The 7,615-nt window shown below is 31.7% G+C and overlaps 1 long non-coding RNA gene across 1 annotated transcript; it reads left to right on the forward strand.

Annotated features, from left to right (window-relative positions):
* The first annotated feature begins 4,991 nt into the window (after positions 1-4,991).
* On the forward strand, positions 4,992-5,478 carry LOC107062353 (uncharacterized). The gene is made up of 2 exons (XR_001474564.1): positions 4,992-5,112; positions 5,448-5,478. It is a non-coding gene; the product is annotated as an uncharacterized lncRNA (long non-coding RNA).
* The last annotated feature ends 2,137 nt before the right edge of the window (positions 5,479-7,615 follow it).

Raw genomic sequence — 7,615 nt, forward strand, 5'->3', positions numbered from 1 at the left:
TTTTTTTTTTAATTTTGTACACCTTTATGGCTTACTTGGAATCCAAATATCTCTCACGCGCCTCAATTGCGTGGAGTCATGGAGTGTGCCACGTAAGACAAAAGGTGTACAAAATTACCAAAAAAAAAAAGTTTAGGGGGGAGGGGGGAGGGGGGGTAATAGGACCTTAGTTTAGTTAAGGTGTGTATCTGGAATGTCGGTCATAGTCTAGGAGGGTACTTGTGCCTTATCCCTTTAAATAATTTGAAGTAGCTTTATATTCAAATACTAGTTTCTAGACACGTGCATTGTACGTTTGTCCCATATTTTTTTTATAGATAAATTTGTTAGATTAATTAAATTTCTATGAAAGCATGGGTATAATTAATGAGTAAATGCAACAATATAAATCAGCTTTTAAAGATGTGATAAGAAACACCAAATGTGGGTATATTTTAAAGAAGTTTAACAGAGGGAAAGCACACAAAAATAAATAGAGAAGAAAAATAAAGCATATACATATTTCTTAAGATTATAATCATAACAATATAGATGGAAAGAGAAATAAGAATTAATACATAATTTTTTGAGTTCTTGTTGACAGGCAACACCTTGTCCAAAATCAGTAAAAATTCAAGAGTCTTCTTGATTGTTGAGTCAAATTAAAACATGAATCAAATATTATAATAATGATATAAGTGTTTCACTAAGTTTACTGGAGAATGAAATGGATAATCTTAGGTAGGGATCTCTTGAAACAAAAAAACAAGAACTTATATAGATAAACATGGAAGAATAGCAAGAAATATCTTAAAATTTTAAATTAAATATTTGAAGGTTATGAATATGAAAAATATGAGGGTTATATATATTATGAGTAGCAATAATTGAATAAACAATTAGAGATGAGTTATGAAGATAAATATTCAAAGCAAATAAATGAAGAAGACTTAAAAAAAATGTAAATGATATTTAAGTGAATAATGTTATAATGTTATTAATTGATAGTGAAGAAAACATAATGGCATCACATGCATGAACGTATCAACTTCTATGAATATAAACTTTTCTATGAAGTCAAATATTTAAAAATGTCAAATACTAAAAAATATTAAGTTAGTAAAATTTTAATTAAGAGAAGTCGAAAAGGCTTAGTTGTAGAATTTGTTCAGATACACGTTTTCATGAATGCATATGCTTTCTATAAATATTTTAATCTTTCAACTTTTGATTTGACACCTTCTTATTATTGGTATTTAATATAATAATAATATAATATAATTACTATTTTAATATTTAATTACTTGAATATTTTATAATATTTTTATTTAATATAGGAGTAAAATGATAATCCCCAACCTCATGAATTCATATGACTAACTTTTGTAGTAACTGAAGGCACACTTAGAACTTAGACTGCTAAAGTGGGGTGAAAATGATGCAATATTTAACTTAATGCACTAACTTATGAATTAATTATTTTAGTACCGGTGGAAAGCTTAAGAATATTGATGGAAGATGAAAACATTTTCAAAATAATGAATTATTATTTAATTAATTAAATATTTTGATTTAATATAGGGGTAAAATAGTAATCCAATTTTGAGGTTAGGATCTTCACACTAATAATAATAATAATAATAATAATAATAATAATAATAATAATAATAATAATAATAATAATAATAATAATAATAATAATAATAATAATAATAATAATAATAATAATAATAATAATAATAATAATAATAATAATAATAATAATAATAATAATAATAATAATAATAATAATAATAATAATAATAATAATAATAATAATAATAATAATAATAATAATAATAATAATAATAATAATAATAATAATAATAATAATAATAATAATAATAATAATAATAATAATAATAATAATAATAATAATAATAATAATAATAATAATAAACTTACGTTTTATATGTCATTCTCTACCAATACTAAGAAGAGAAACTTAAAGTGGAAAATTAATTATATAATTCGTCTTATTCTCCAATTAATATTTCGTTTAATTATTTTTGTTTTTGTCAAATAAACAAATCAAACTATATTTTACGGTTTCTCCTTTTACTTTCTTTGGACTAAAATTTCCAAAAATAAAAGGCTTCTTATATTAAACCCACTTAGCAAGTATTGCCATGAATGTTAAATCTCATTCCAAAACAAACAAGGAAATAAGAATACAACTTATTATAATACTTCATTGGCCATCAACTTATTATACGTTGTTTTATGATGCTCTTATTCCTTTTAAGAACTCAAAGAAGTGTCGTCATAATAATTATGGAGGGTGGAATTAATATTACTAATTTGATTCGGTGGATAGGCTTTTAAGGCCAGACAATCAAAATTGGGGAAATCCACCAAATTATAATGTCAATAGGCTTGATCCCATTGAATGGACTTCGATGATCTTGTCTAGTCATGATGATCTCGATGAACAATATCCGATTCACTTTAATTTTGTTTTTGATTTTGATTATCATGAGGGTGACAATATAGATGGTCAAAAGGAGGAGGATGCTATGGAGTATTTCAAAATAAGAATTCATCATATTGTGCCATAAAAGATGGAATAAATAATTCAATGAAAGCTGAAGAGATTTGTGTCATATGTCACATGAAATTTGAACATGAAGAGACCGTTGGGACACTTGGATGCGGACACGAATATCACGAAGGATGCATCAAGCAATGGTTGCTAAGGAAAAAAAATTGTCCCATTCGTCGAACTTTAGATGTGCCAACAAATATTTCTACTACATAGCTTGTAGAAATTATTTTATTCTAAAATCCCGTTGTACTAATTCAATTTTCTTTTTCATAGTTTAATTTTCCAAGATCGATACTTATTTGTATATGTATATTTGAAAACTCATCTCATTAAACTTAGTAAAACAAGTTGTTGTTAAGTTGTGAATGTTGCACACTGATACATCTTTGATACATTCAATAACAATTTGTTTCATTGTCATTTAGAGAAACATTAGTGAAAAACTAATTATATTTCCTCTCGTTCTCCAACTAATACTCCTATTTCTTTTAAACTTTCCCGTTTTTGTCAAATAAAATAAAGATATAAAATTATATTTTGCTGTATCTTCTTTTACTTTCTTTGGACCCAAGTTTCCAAAAATAAAAGGCTTAAATATTAAGTCTATTTAGCAAGTAATACCATAAATAGAACTATGGGTCATATTCATATAAATCTCATTCCAAAACAAATTAGGAATACAACTTATTAATGAAGTAGGAAATATGTGCATCTCTATAAATAATGTATTGTCATTGGGAACTTATTCTAAGTTGATTTTTGCGCTTCTATTCCTTTCAAAATCTCAAATAAGTTACATCATAGTTATGGAGGGTAGAATTAATATTACTAATTTGAGTGATCGTGATTCGGTGGATAGGCTCATGAGGTCAGACAATCAAAATTGGAGAAATCCGCCACATAATATATAATGTCAAATAGGAATGATCTCATTGATTAATTGGATTATCAGGGTGGACAATATCTGCCTCCCCTTTAATATTGATGAACAATATCCGACTCACTTTAATTTTGATGATTATGAGGGTCAGTGGCGGATCCAGGATTTTACGGTTATGGGTGTTCACTATTTTTAATATAAACTTGTATTAACCAAAGAGCGTAATTGCGCGCTAAAATTCCTCAACAAGAGTGTTTTTTTTAAAAATAAAAATAAATCAATAGTCAATCAAAACTCTTTGAATTGGTTCAAGAAAAAAAGAAGAGGAGGAACAATATACCTTCACTTACGATTGTAATTACCAAAAAGGCAAATCTACGAGAAGGAGGATTTTTTTGCTTTTGAGTTGGAGAACTTAAATGAAGGCTCTAGAACATAATATTTTTCCCTTCCCTTTTCATTTTCCCTAATTAGACTGGCGAGAAAGAAAGAATAAATAAACATGGAAAATCATGATTAAGTTGCATAATAGACATGAGCAGTGACCGCTTCAAGATTCTAAGATCGTGGTTGCTTCTTTAACTATCAATCACAAAATATAAATGCACAAAGTTAACACTGATTATAAAAATGATATTTAAATATGATAGTGGAAAAAAATTAATAAAAATTAAGACAAATGGAACTTGAAGAGATTTGTGTCATATGTCACATGGAATTTGAACATGAAGAGACCGTTGGGACACTTGGATGCGCACACAAATATCACGCACGCTACATCATACAATGGTTGATGTAATGACCCGAAAGGTCATTTTGGTAATTTTTCGTGGAAATGACTATTTTGCCCTTTCAGTAGTTGTCCCGAGTCCCATGTTTTGTGGTTGTAAAGTTGGTTTGAGGAAAAGTTGGTAAAAAGTTGAGTTTTTGAGAAGTTAAGTTTTTATGAGTTAAAGTTGGTTAAAAAGTGCTTTTTCGAGTCATTTGGAGTTTCGTGACTCGGATCGGATTTCCGTCGATTCCGGCAGTTTTAGAATGTCGAAACAGGTCTGTGTGAAGTTACGGAGTTGAATTGTCGAAACGGGCCTGTGTGAAGATACGAAGTTGACTTTGGAGTTGAAACGAAGAATTGAGGTCCTAAGTTGCTAAAGTTGTGAAATTTCGATAAAGAGTTGACTTTGGTCAACATATGAGGTTCCGAGGCTCAGATTGAAATTCCGAGAGTACCGTTGGTTTCGGGAGGCGATTCTAAGTCTAGAATGAGTCTTGGTTGAATTTTTAGACGCTCCGTTTGAGTTTCGAATTTTTTTGGCGTTAAACTAGTCTCTTGGCATCTTATTGAATTTCGGGTCAAGGAGTCCTCGAATTCAAATTCCGACGGTTCCATTGAGTCCGGAACGTCGAATTTAGTGGGGGTACATATTCAGTTTGTGTGCACGAGATTCCGAACGAATCCCGAGGGTCAAACGGGGACTTAAACTTTGGTGTTATATGTTGTTTCAGCTGCTGTGGTTTTTTAAAGCTGCAACATCAGTTGTTTCTTTCTTTTTTAAAGCCAAAACCAGTAGCCATTTTCCCCTAACTTGAAAAATACCCATTTCTCCATTTTTAGACTTTGAGAGCTCGAAAATAGGTGATTTCAAGTGGGTTTTCGCAAGGAATTCATTGGGTAAGTTATTTCCAACTTATATCTTTGATTTCCATCGATTATTTATGGATTTTAACATCAAAATTTCAGATCTCAACTGTAAAATTTGGGGGTTTTTGCCTAATCCGAATTTAATAGAAAATTTGAGTTTGTGAACTCATTTCAACTCCTTTTTCGAAACGGTTTTCACTATTGGATTCTAAATTTCTTGGGGAACATTTTTCACTAAAAATTTCCAGATTTCGAGAATATTTTTCGGAACGAGATTTTTTTGACCATTTTACCCTTTTTCTTCAACTTTCACGATATTGGTGTTGTTAGATTCGTATTTATTGTGGGATTCCATTTATGAATAGATTGTGGTGATTTGGAGCGTGCTCGGAAGGGTAAAACTCAAATTTGAGTTACTAGTTGAAGTGTTTTGAGGCAAGTGACTTCTAAACTTTGTTAAACTCTTAGACTACACATGACTACTTTCCTAATTGTGTTGGGGAGTAATGGGGATTGAGGATGGGTTTTATTTGTTGATTGGAATTGTTGTAAATGAAAGATGGGGAATAAAACGAGCTAAATGTGTTATATGTGACTTGAATTTGTTGAATAAGTCATGTGATAACTGATATTGAGGGGATAGGAGAGCATGAGTAGGCTATGATTGATACAGACATTGATGTTGAGACAGATGATGTGTAATACTATGATGTGATCGTGATATGATTGTGATTGATGACATGTGCATATTCATTATTCATCCCATGTGTGAACTATCTGTTGCATGAGTTCTGAGACACTGATATGAGGATGGATGGATATGAGACACAGTTGAGACTAGCTCCGGCTAGAGATATATGAGATGGACTAGCTCCGGCTAGCGATTTGGATGCCGATGGGATCTGGTTCCGGCGGTGGTACATGGTCCATGTGTGGCCCCCATGGGTTCTGATTTGAGTATTCAGCGCGGTCTGAATTACGTCAACAGATGTGTATCTTAGGACAGACATGCATCACGACTACATGACATCATTATTGCATTTGCATCGCATTTGACTTCATCTTTGTCTGTGGTGTGTGGATTTTACCTACTTGCTCCTCTTCATGTGATATATGATCTATTTGCTCTTATATGAGGATATGAGGTTGATGTTGAGATACTGTTGGATATATCTGTTGATTATGAATTGTGTAGTATAGGTTGTTGGTTCGCTGTTAGAATGAAGTTTCGGTGGTTCGATTGGGATTGAAAGGAGTTGTTTGTAGCTGCTAGTTTAGCTTAGTTTAGTGTTACTTGCGAGTACCTGTTGCTTTTGGTACTCACCCTTGCTTCTACACAGTTGTGTAGGTTGACAGCTCTATCAGATCCGGCTTATTACTCATCTTCAGATTAGAGCTTCCAGACTTACTTGAGAGGTAGCGGTTCATTCCAGACGTGCCCTCAAGTTATCTATATTTACTGTTCTGTTCTATTCTAGAACTTTACTATGAGACTTGTATATTTTATTCAGATTCTGTATTAGAGGTTTGTACATGTGACAATCAATTCTGGGGTTATGTTGAGTTTATTTAAAGACTTCCGCTTATCTTTCTATCTTATTCTTGTTTATAAATTCTGTATCGTCGGGTTTTTGGGTGTTAGGCTGACGTGTCCGGTGGGGTTTGGGCACGTGTCATCACATCCGGTTTTGGGGTGTGACAGTTGCTGAGGAGGTCTTGTTAAAGACAAGAAAAAAAGATCAACAGGCCCTCACTCTTATCCATCAATGTTTGGATGATGGCATGTTTGAGAAGGTGGTTGATACAACCACCTCAAAAGAAGCTTGGGAGATTTTACAAAATTCTCTCCAAGGAGTTGATAAAGTAAAGAAGATAAAACTTCAAACTCTATGGGCTGACTTTGAAGTTTTAAAAATGAAAGAATCCAAATCCATTTCGGATTTCTGTTCAAGATTGATGGCTGCTGTAAATCAACTAAGAAGATACGGGGAGGAACACTACTAAAAAATAGCTAAAAATCGACGGAAGTAAAAGCGACGGTTTGGAGCGACTCCATTAGCCACACTGTCCGTCGCTTTTTAATAAAAGTAAATTTTTTTGAAAAGCGACGGACGGCATCGCTTAGTCTGTCGCTTATTTTTGCGAATTTTTGTGCCAAATATATATAATGAAAATTAATTATTTTATATAGATAGCGACGCAGTCCGTCACTTTCTATTAAAAATAATTATTTATTATTTAAAAAAAGCCATACCGTCCGCTTTTTATTAATTTAAATTCTTAATCTTTTTTTAAATAAGCCACGGAATGCATCTTTATGTCCGTCGTTTTTTGGTCAAAATTTTTAAGAAAGCGACGGACAGTGTCTCTTAGTCCGTCGCTTTTTGGTCAAAATATTGGTCAAACATTTTTTTTTAAAAGCGACGGACATAGAGATGTAGTCCGTCGCTTTCTTTAAAATATCTGCTAGTGCAGACGGTATTTTTCCCATTTCTACATCTCTCTTCTTTCTCTCTTCTCTCCGTCCCTCTTC

This window comes from Solanum tuberosum, unplaced genomic scaffold (assembly GCF_000226075.1).
Source record: "Solanum tuberosum cultivar DM 1-3 516 R44 unplaced genomic scaffold, SolTub_3.0 scf00223, whole genome shotgun sequence".
Taxonomy (NCBI): domain Eukaryota; kingdom Viridiplantae; phylum Streptophyta; class Magnoliopsida; order Solanales; family Solanaceae; genus Solanum; species Solanum tuberosum.